This window comes from Macrobrachium nipponense, chromosome 6 (assembly GCF_015104395.2).
Source record: "Macrobrachium nipponense isolate FS-2020 chromosome 6, ASM1510439v2, whole genome shotgun sequence".
NCBI lineage: Eukaryota > Metazoa > Arthropoda > Malacostraca > Decapoda > Palaemonidae > Macrobrachium > Macrobrachium nipponense.
In genome coordinates this window covers 31,134,974-31,147,473 of record NC_061108.1, presented here as the reverse complement: position 1 = coordinate 31,147,473, position 12,500 = coordinate 31,134,974, and positions in this window count along the sequence as shown.

Below are 12,500 nucleotides of genomic sequence, written 5' to 3'. Positions count from 1 at the left end.
CTCTCTCTCTCTCTCTCTCTCTCTCTCTCTCTCTCTCTCTCTCATCATCTCTCTCTCTCATTTTATTTTTTTTATTTTATCTTTTCAAAGTATTGTAACTTTTTGTCAATACTTGGTAAAAATCTGGAAAAAAACTCACTTCACTAACCGCAGCAAGACTCAAACGAAGCACCATCGATTTATGAGTCCGGATACTAAAACTTGCTGCTGTGAAGTATAATGCCGGGCAGATTTTGAATTATAATATTTTATTTCCAGTAGAAAATTATGTAAAATATGATGTTAATTTAGAATAATTTTTTGTGAACTCTAATTTTTCCTATAAAGGATATCCTTAATAATACTCGTGGACATCCAGGTGCCAGTTATAGACACCTAAAAATAACATAACCATTAATCAAGGGAGGGAAGGAACACTGAGAAATGTTAGGAGCTATAGAGGAACAGATGGCAGTGATCTTCAAGTTGTCAATATCTAGGTTAGGCCTATATACACAAAAGCTTCTTGAAGGTGACCAATGAGAGTCTTTTGCAGTTGAATGTCGAAATAGATTTTCAGTTCTGGCAACCATACCTGGCAAAGAGCAGGCAATCAGTAAAGATTGGATTAATATCAGGAATGTATTTCAGTCTTTTGGTAAAGAAGTATTGGGATACGGAGTAATATGGCGTAAACCCTGGATATCAGGTGAGACCTGGAAAAATGTAGACAAATTTTGGTGAAGCGATGATAGATGCAAATTAGAACGTCTAGGTACTCAAGTCTAGTAAACAGAGTTAAATAAAATTCAAGAATATAGAAGATAGAAGTTTTGGACAATGAGCCTGATGATGTTGACAGAACCATGTATTCAAATAGTGACATTAGGAATTTAGGTAGCCAACAGAATTATTAATGAAAGGGCCATACATGAAGAGAAAAAAGGGGGGCAATGCCTGTCAAAAGGAGGGCTGGGTCAATAATAACTTCCGATGAAGAAGAAAGATAACGCCAGGTGAGGTCCTCAATAAGAGATAAGAAAGGGATGATTAGTTTAACATATCAACCTGGAGAAGACCTGAATGTACTTGTGAATAAATTCACAGCTTTTGTTCTGAATCTGATCCATCATAAAGAAATTTAGAAGGGGATAAATAGCAGGCGGTGATGGAATTTCTGCAGAGACGATTTTAGCTGAATCTGTAATGACACCTCGTACACGAACTGGCCTCTTGCAGGACATGTTGTGAGGAAAAGAAGCCTGGATATTGGGACTGAGTGAGGCAGCTATACAGGCAGTGCACTTGCGTCGGTTTTATTAAAAGGTTCATTATGCTCGAGAAAGAAGCTGATATAATACTTTGAGGTCAACAACCTGGTTTTATGAACGGGAAGAGATGCACAGATCTAATAATTTTATGAAGGCATATTGTTAAGCAGTGTAGGTTTGATATCAAAAATTCCCTTTGTGAAGGCGCTTGTTGACTACAACAAGGCATTTGACCGCGTCCGCAGACCAGTGTTGGGGAAGGTCGTGACTCTATATGGCATTGCTGTTAAATATTCGTGAACGAACTTCTTTATTCACAAAATTATTCTAGAATGAAGTGGTTACAAAGATTATGTTGAATGTTGACTTGGTCTTGTTAGTGCATTTGCGATAAATAGCTGGGTGTTATCAAGGAATGATAGTTAATTTTGCTGTTTGCCCGGTAATACGTATATTTATAGATGGAAAAACTGATGGGAGGTGGAAGAGAAAATTTAGACTGGAGTGCCGTTAGAAACTTGAGTCTTAAAATACACAGATGATGCTGATTCAATCAAGCAATTTACCACAAGAATTGCAATTCTCTGAAGTCAAGTGTTTTTTATATCGTAGGCTTATTGTGATAAAAATGCAAAACTTTTCCCTCAATAATAGATCTGAACTTTCGCACCATATTCAAGTCATAAACACATGATTTATGACGGTATAGAAGCACTCGAATGACGAGCGTGTAACTGTCTACTCTGGTCAGACACAAAAGAACGATGGCCTTTAAATAATGATTATTTTCGTCATTGTAGGTAAATAAAATGACATCTAGTTACACGAGGATGAACAAAGGGTGTTTTAATGATTTTTTGTTTGTAAATTACATGATAGCATGTAATATTGTCTATGAGGATGGAAGGGGCCGGAGGAAGGTGAAAGGAACAACCATTGCAGTATTGACTGGAAGGCTGGAAATGTCAGTTTAAAAAAACGTGGCATGGTATCGTGGGTTTCTTTTCAGAATGTTTTGGACATCAATAGATTTGTTTTTCTCGAGTTTACAAATCATTATCATAGCTCAGTGTCTGGACACTCCCGGGGATATTTAACCAAATAACTTATCGAACCAAAGTTTGAAAGCCTATTGAGTTCCCGTCATCTTTAGTGCAGACGACACACACGGCTAGTCTACACATGCATATGTTTTTCTTTCATTGATGGTCATGAGGACAATAGTACGGATAAGTAAAGGTTACAAGAAAAGTAATTTTGTCTTTAATGGAATTAATGTGTGCTTATCGGAAGGCTAGTAAGATAAACTATCATGTGAATCAGCATCATTAGTCCACGCTTCATGTTCTAACGGTAAGCTGTATAAAAAAAAAGTTATTTTGCAGTTTACGAACTTGGATATATGCATGTAGAAATACTGTACGTAGAATAAAGTCAGAATGATGAGAAAATCTTGTGATTTGAACAGTTTGCGAGCATAGGTCTAAGTGTAGCTGAGGGTATAATAATGATATAAATCATAATTATCGAAAGTTCACCTTTCGTTCGTGTTTGATCTGGTTAGGCTATTTCATACAAGCTCGTCTTTCGAGTGCTTGTGTTGGTACGTTAGTGATACAATTTGGCATGTTTAGGATTTGTATAAGACGGAATGAGGGTTGTTTGTATATTTATGAACATTCATATAGTATACTGTTGAAGAAAATATCATCACAATGAGGCAACGATAAAGGAAACATTGATTGTCAGACAATCACGTGGTACTCTTTCGTACGTTCCACATCTTGACCTGACAATGGTCCCCTTTTTACTGGGTTAAAAGACTTAAGTATTTAACAAAACAAAAATGAATTTGTCTGTATGATTATTTAAGCTTGGAGACAATTTCTGTAACTCCGTTACATGGATGTATCTATTTAATAGTGTTCAATTTATTCACGTTATTGTCACACGTGAATGATTCATTGATCATAGAAATTGTTGGCTGTAGAAATTTTAAATCTGGTCTTTGAGCATACTGTTACAGTTGACGTAAATTCTTAAGGCTGAATGCTGACACAGACGCGGATACTCTGGGTTTGTGCTTTGTCTCCACTTCAGATGATGTGCAGTATGGGTGGTCTTAACTAAGCCTGTAAGGTACACACACACGCACACACACACACATAGACAGAGTAAGAAACTAATCGTTTATATTTCGGATATCATACATACATGTACATATATATATGTGTGTGTGTTTGTGTGTACCACTGAAATAACAACGAACAGAGTATGTGAGTTATATATATATATATATATATATATATATATATATATATATATATATATATATGCATGCATGTGCATACAGACTAAAAATAAATGATAGTTTCTTACTCTGTGTCTCTGTCTCTCTTTATCTCGGTACCCTAGCCAGATGGAAAGCTCTTGTGCCAAAAAAGATTAATGAGTCACATTTCTTTGAAGTTAAGAAGCAAAGACATTAAACCCTTACAAAATAACAAGAGGTTCTTCCACAATACTCCCCTCACCCACTGTCCTTTTTCCTTCCTTCCTTGCCACAATGACAGATTCCGTCTCTTAGTCAGCGGAAAAATTCTTTTTGGCAAAGCGTCTTTTACCTAAGGAATAGTCAAGTTTACCTTTTTCTTCTCAAGTTTAAGCATCTTTATAAATAAGAGTAATTTTATTGATGTTCAAATATTAACTGGGAGAAGATAGGACAAATCCAGTTGTATTCAGCTAAAAATGCGTAAAAGATTTCTCATGGTCCTTTGAAACTTCATACATCACTACCTAGGTTTATATCCTTCTCTGAAAGTATTTAAAGGAATGAATGTGTTCTGGATCTCACGTTAATCTCCAGATTTGTGAGTTAAACAGTGATGCATTTTAGACAATATGCGCCAACTTCCTGCGAACTTCTTGTATACAAGTCAGAATTATCTCTCTAAATTCAAAAGGAGATATTTTAGTTGTTAGCACTGTTATTCAAATTTATAGCATTAGCAAGTTAAGAAAAATATTTTACAGTATCATAAATGAAATTAGGGTGGATTTTTCTGGTTATAGTAGCTGTTTATGTTGACTGAAAACTTATTTGGAAAATTTGACAATTTATAGTTAGGGTGCCTACCATTTAATTTTAATGTACTGTCGGTCAAAAAACTATTGGCAGAGTTTCATAATTTTTCGTTCACCTCCCTGACGCACGATTCATGACTTATTTATCGATTTTTCTTTTCAAAAATGGTAGAAATCATATGTAATGACGTTAAAAACAGTCACTGATATCTTTAGAACATTATGCTATGTTATTGTGTAAAACTATTTTCCATATAGCAAAATTGACGTGAACGAAACGAAGTGATAAAATACGTCATATCACAACCATAGATATACATTAACAAATAGATAGGAGACACCTATCACTAGTAGTATCTCATAAACATCGTCCTTACGTTATCATTTCAATATTAAGTTGAAGGTAGTTGAACTATTCCATTTGTTAAATTTTACAGAAAACATTGGAATCTCACAAAATGCTAAAAAAAAAAAAAAAAAAAAAAAAAAATATATCTTAACAGTGTGAACCAGGCGACCTCACCCATTGCTTTTGATGTATGTGCACGGGAATCTAATGTCAATGTGTTATTTATCGGTCTAAGAAACATCCTTCAATGAGCGAGAGAATTATTGCACTGCATTCGGTGCAAGTTCCTGTTGGAGAGATATCAAGAAAGCCTAATAAACCGGAGAGAATCATACATAGATGAATCAAATTGTTTAAAGAACGGCAAAATTTAGAACATGGGCCTAGAGGTGGAACACCTCGGAGCACCACAAGAGAGCAAGACAATACAGTAGTGTAAATGTTGCTGAGCAACATTCATTTGTGAACTTTGAATTCTAGTGCCTCGTCACGACATTGCTGAACCAGGAATCATAAACTAGCTCTACAGAAAGATCAACCTAAGAAAGCTTTACGGAAAGTAAGCCTTTCTTAATGTATTCGTCAGTTTTGACTCCCACAGCTTTCCAACGTGTCCAAATGAAACAGGATGATATGCAAGGAATTCGATAAAAAATAAGTGAATTATATTCGTTTGATTTTTTTATGATTGGATTTTTGACTTTAAATAGCTAGGTCTGAGTTAATTATGTTAAGCAATTATGAAAATGATAAGAAGAAAGGCGAACATGGCTAATAAAACAAGAATAACGGGAATAGTTAAATAAAGCAGATTAATATATATATATATATATATATATATATATATATATATATATATATATATATATATATATATATATATATATAGTCGATTTAAATATTCATTAATATTACGTATCCGAGAGAGTATAGACCTAGGCTAATCAATCATGTGGGAAAATCAGAAGTCCAATTTAGGCCCACTAAATGTGTCATGCAAATTATTTTATTGATTAAAGGACAAAATTAGTTTAATTAAACATCGTTTTAAAAGAATGTTAACGCCTTGAGGTATTATTTATCGGCTGTAGGAGACGAAATGACAACGCCCCAGTGCAGTACAATATGTTGAGTCAAGACTCAAGCGGCAGCAAAGCCAACTTCAAAATCTTCGGTATGCTGTCACGAAGCTAGAGTTGAGAATAAAATTAGAAATCGTGGACCCATCGGTATATATCTTCCTTACTTTGCAAAATAATTATCTTTAATTCGTTGAATAAGTGTACTATATTCTAATGTAATTTATTTCAAGTATACCACCTTTGTAAGGAAATGTTATTTATTGTTAAGTAAATAATCTGACATCTGCATATGGCAATATTTCCATAACGAACAATGAATTAAGAAACTACGCCAATTCTTCGTCGGCCGTCTGTACATTCAACCTTCAGCCATACAGTAAAATTTTTATAGGCATTCGTATTAGCAAAACGGAACGAATCTCATATATATATATATATATATATATATATATATATATATATATATATATATATACATATACATATATATATATATATATATATATATATATATATATATATATATATATCAATGTACCTGTACGGAAATTTACGTATATTTTTAATAAATTTGTGAAAGAATTTATAAATTTATTTGTTTTATTACTTTTTAAATACATAATCAAATGACATATGTATGAAATGTACGTCCTGCTCCAAATTTTATTGTCGCGTTCGGTATTATCAGCGCATCACCACCATCATTAGTCGGTGAAATTCTCTTCGTCACATTAATAGCAGTCACAAACTCTTCGGCCTCAATAGATATTTATTCTGTTACGCCAGTCTACAGAAGCCAGTCAAACATCCTTCCTAAAAGTCATCTGTATTGACACTTTACTCACTCATCGAATTGGATTTTTTTTATTGACCTGTGTGTAGTTCTAGATGAGGATTTTACGCTTCCCATCTCTGTCGAGGCGAAGAGCATTATCTCAAGACCTTCATTTCTCTCTCTCTCTCTCTCTCTCTCTCTCTCTCTCTCTCTCTCTCTCTCGCTGGTGGAAATCGTTAGAGGACCCAGTTCATATACTCTAAGTGGGTTATGAGATGTCAACCTCAAGTGGTTTTATGATCTGCTCACTGAAGGTATTATTGATTTCGATATTTTCAGACTCATGGCCTTACTCCTCTAATTTGATCTATTTACTTTACAATAAGTAAGCATATTTATACTTTATACATATATATGTGTGTGGGTTTTTAATTAAGCAGTATATATTATACAATATATTAAAAGCTTTGTCTTCTGAGGACAAAGGCACAATAGGTAGCTGATATGCTGTGAGGTAAGCCCTTATCTGTGGAGGTTTTATGTTTCTTTCATCAGAGAAAGTTTGCAGGTATGCCCATAATATTGATCTTCCCTCCATTGTAACAATGCCCATCGCTTTCCTTACTACCCTTGGAACTTGGAATATTTAGTCTAGTTCCAATTTGTTGCAAGAAGGCCGTTATCCTCTGCTCCTTCAGTTAAGATGAAGTTCTAGGGTTATAGGCTTGGTGTATACTGTGTTGGTAACATCGAGGGGGCCCTGTGACACAAAACCATTGAGAATTGGATAGCTGCTGCTATTAGCCTTCGTGTCTTTGAACTGGAGTGGAAAACACTATTCAAATATCTCCCATCCTCTTATTGGATCTTGACAGAATAGCTAAAGAGGAGAAACGTCATCTAAAATTTTCACTTCCATTGGGATGATCCACTCCTCTTTCCAAATGCCTCTCATGCAGGAGCTCCCAGACATTAAGTGGTTAAATTGACGAAAATAATCTACCGGGCACCAAGCCAATATCGCTGCGGCTTATTGAAAAGATGCACATTCTGGAATAAGACCATTCTTTTAACATCCTCAAGGAATACTCCGTTCTTCTAATTACTCTTTAGAGGATGCCAGGTACTAAACCAACAAAAGGAAAGTCCCGAACATAGGCTCTTCCAGCCTAGGCGGCTACAGAACAAGTAAAGAAGCAACCATATCCCTAATGTATCTCTGGATGTGAAAAGCAGTCCAATCAGCGCCACTGATTAGAACGATCGACCAATCAACAGTCTGGTACCAACGCCCTGCTCGTATAGTATATTAATGCTCCTGTCTTGTCATTGACAATTATTGTGCCTACCAAACCAAGGATGTGAAGCTTTTACTAAACTTCTGAGCTCTTGTTTATAATCATAAAATATACCAACGATGAATTCTTTTGGCGGTTTTATTTTAGTTAGTATTACTTAGCTGGTCGTCGTAATAATTTTATCCCTAAAACACACTGGGCTTAAAGATTTTTTTTATATGCCTATGTCTGATGAAAGTTTTATTTCAAACTTTATATGTGGATATTTGAAACTTGAGCTGTCGCCCAAATGCAAGGATTTTATTGTGAGTTTATTCTTCTCTGGTAATTCTATTTACATAATTTTATTCCACTCGGCAAAAATTTTATATTTGTAAGTGTCATTATTTTCTATTTCCATTTAGTCACAGAGTACATTGGACTGCTTTTATCATTTGACCCCATTGTTTGTTTGTATGGTGTTTTTACGTTGCATGGAACCAGTGGTTATTCAGCAACGGGACCAACGGCTTTACGTGACTTCCAAACCACGTCGAGAGTGAACTTCTGTCACCAGAAATACACATCTCTCACTCCTCAATGGAATGGCCGAGAATCGAACTCGCGACCACCGAGGTGGGACGCCAACACCATACCAACCACACCACTGAGTGACATTATGATTAAAGGTTTTTTTAAAATTTAGATGTTACGTTATCGGTGCTGTAAAACGAACCAATAATTTTGGAAATCGGTTGTTTAGAAAATTTGCACTTTTGACCCGCTCCAAACTAAGTGGTGGTGTGTTCCAGAAAAATCAGAAACTTATGGACTGGAAAATCTTTAAGGGTTTCATGCTGTTCCCAAGTGGTGGTCCCTTGTTTGAAAATATGAATATTTCTATATGCGAAATAGCGTATGGTATACACAGATTCAAAATTTACATACTTCAAACAAGCTGCCCAAATGGGGTTATGTAGTAGCTAAGTATTTTTTCCCTTTTTCCCTATGTTAGAAGACATACTTTTTTTACTACTGCTTTTTCCCATTTTGTCTAGCTGCAATCCCTCTCTTCCTCACTCTCAGTTAAGAATGTATACAAACACGCACGCTTCAGGGAATAGCTGTGTATGGCAAAGATAATTTAAAATGTAAAAGGCGTACATGTACTGAATATTTTTATTATTACTATTATTTTGATTATTATTTTTAAGTCTTGTTGAAGGTTATTGCTGCTTCAGCGCATTAATCTTGTAGAGATTCGTCTATATTTTTCTTATAGCGGCCCTTCCGTTGTTATTCAACAGGTGAGTAACACACCTATGGTGGACATTATAAATGGAGGAAAAAATTTCAGCCTGGTGGATCTTGAGAGTTGCGTGACGTCATCGTGGGTCGAATTTTGATTGGCCGACAGCTGTATGACGTCACGGCTGGTATTATTTCGGGTCACTCCTTCCGGATTGTCATCGTCAGTGGTGTTGTCTTGCATTGGGGTGGCATTTTTCTGCAGCATGGTGGTATTATTTGCATTCAGGGTGTTCTTTCTTGTACTTGTTAGTGATAGGAAAGCCATTTGGGCATTCAGGGTGTTCTTTCTTGTACTTGTTAGTAATGGGAAAGCCTTTAGGGGGGTATTCATCGAAGGCTTCTGTTCCTGAATAAGGAGCGCCTCCAGCAGCCACAGACGACGTGGGTCCGGAGCCCTCTCGATTATTCGTAAATTCTGAGTAATACTGTCGTGGGAGATGGCTTCATTGTGGCTGGTTAGGGCGTGGTTCTTGATAGTGCCCTCCTGGGCGTGACGCGAGATTCTCTTCGTCAGACACATGGTGGTCATGCCGATGTGGGTACCTGGACCTCCGTGGGAGGGGCATTTAAAGTGGTAGAGCACATTCGTCTGTTTTAGAGGATCTCGTACTGGCGGGGAGTGGTGTTTTCTCATGATGAGGTCTCTTGTTCGGCAATTCTTGTAGTATATTACAAGATCGATGTTCTTCCCCTCCTCAGTCAGGTTGATGTTCTCTATGATGGTCTTCCTCATGGGGTCCTCTTCCTCACGAGACTGGGATTGCATGAAGGACCAGTAAAATTCTTGATGCTTGTCTTGGGGTGGGGTTGCGGGTTCACACCACCGTTGTACTATTTCTCCAGGACAGTACTGATTTCTTGGGTAATAAGTTTGTTTGCTTGCCCATTATTTACAAGCATCTGCGAAGCTCTGTCCAATTCTTGGCGAGTACGAAGCTCTGTCCAATTCTTGGGGAGTATCTTGCAAAGTCGAACAGTGGGAGAGGGGCCTTCGCAATTTTCTTAAATTTTATGGGGCACTTGCTATCTCCGTTCATTATCCGTGACGTCATGCAGCTGTCGGCCAATCAAAATTCGTCCCACAGTGACATCACGCAACTCAGAAGATCCGCCAGGCTGCAGAAGCGCAACCCTCAAGTCTAGAGACTGGCGTGAGACCAGCCCCCATCAGCCAAACGAGACAAACTCTGCGCTCTCAGCCAACCACAATTCAGCATACGGAAGACCTGCTGAACCATTGGTATAAAGGACAGAATGACTTCACATAAGCCACAATTCCTCACGCACCATCCACCTAAGAGGATGTTTAGATGTGGCAGACGAAACAAAATTTAAAATTCAATTTTGACTAATTCTTTTGGCTTATATTATAAGCTTTGTGTAAGTCTTTTAACTTATAAAGTCTACCGGGTCCGCACCTGACATTTCACTTACTATTGAAAATAAATGCTGAAATTTATCCCTGCTATTAAAATACCCACCGTAGGTATGTTACTTATCTGTTTAAGTAACAAAGAAATGGCACTATTAGAAAAATAGAGAAGAACCTCTCCAAGATTAATGCTGCTGAAGCAACAATAACCTTCAACAAGACTTGTTGGAAAGAGGGTCTCCTACCTAATTATATTATTATTATTAGCTCCCAAAATTTTCTAATGCTCTGATTTTCTATTTTTACAGGTGTGTTGGTCAGCAGTGCACTTCTGGTAGTTGCATCGATATTTAATGAATAGTCCTTCGGAGTCTTAAGGTAAAACTGTATATTTAAAGATTTCAATTCTTCATATAAAATGTTAACTGTTTTGGGGAAAATCAAGACTCAATTTTTTCTGTCTCAAGAGTTTGAATCTAGGTTCTAATTCAAAGCCTTGAGATATAAAAAATAGAACCTTTATTTTCCCAAAGATACCTAACGTGAAAATTAAATAAAATGAATCTAAAATCCCAACACCATGTAGACACCATTATGCATAATCATATTGAATATAACTATCACCACTTATTCTCACTGTAAAATAAACCCATCAGTCTTTCTCAAATAAATGCCTAGAGAATTCATTTTCGGTAGTGACAGGAAGGGAGGGTGAAAATTGTGGTTTGTCAAAGGGTGCAACAGGAAGGGTGAAAATGGAACTTTGTCAAAGGGTGTAACAGGAAGGGTGTAAATTGTAGTTTGTCTAAGGATGCAACAGGAAGGGTGAAAATTGTAGTTTGTCAAAGGGTGCTACAGGAAAGGCTATGGCGTCTTCTCTTGCCTTGAGGTGAGCTGTTAGGTTATCCTTTCAATGATTGTCGCATATGAGAACACTGCTTAAGTGTTAATAAGAAAGTCAGGCCACTAGGCGTAATCCAGATTTGAAGAGCGATAGCAAGATAGAAGAAAAAATTGAATCCAAATTTACAAAAGGATGGAATATGTAGTAAAAAATTAGGAGAGAAAAGAAAGCTAGTTATAAAACAAAATTCAAAAAGTGAACTAGCACAGGGAAGCTTATTCATATGAGCCCCATGGCAGTATATGAGAATAAAGAATAAATTGGAGAGATGCAGTCTGGAGCTGTGACATGACTGATTTGATGATTTATTGGAAGTGGAAGATATAAGAGGTGGAAGAATTGAAAGATCCCAGGGGGAAGCAAACGAGATTCTGCCGCATTGTAACGTAAGTGTGATTTAGTGGTTGACCAAGATTTGTTAGACATGTACAGATCAGGGAAATATTACGAAATGATATTTAGTATAGTGTTCAAGGAAAGGTGTAAGGTAAGATTTTGATTGGGAAGGTAAGAGTGATTGGTTATTGGAAGTGCAGCGTGGATCTGGCATTTAATAGGAACCGGTCGTTTAGTGATTCTGAAATTGGAATTTCACACATTGCAGGTTAGCCTTCGGTGCAGTATATACAGAAGCCATTTTTGTGGACATTATCTACTGTTAGAAAATAAGAATGTGATAGGTATAGAATTATTACTTCTAGAACCAAATTCTAGAGTAGTCGTGTATATATATTATATATATATATATATATATCTATATATATATATATATATATATATAGATATATATATATATATATAAAAGATATACAAAAATATATATAATACTTATATATATATATATATATATAATATAATAGTATATATATATAATGTTACTATATATATAATACTATATATCGAGCTACAAATGTCCTTTAATATCTAATTCGCTCTACCTCGGAATATTATATTTTCATACATGTTTAACCGAAGGGGAATTTATTCAGCGATAATAGAATTGCTGGCCGACAGGCACGAACCATCGACATCTTCAATTCCAGGACAGTGATGCCTTAGCCAACCCCGCCACCGTAAGTGATATAAATTTATG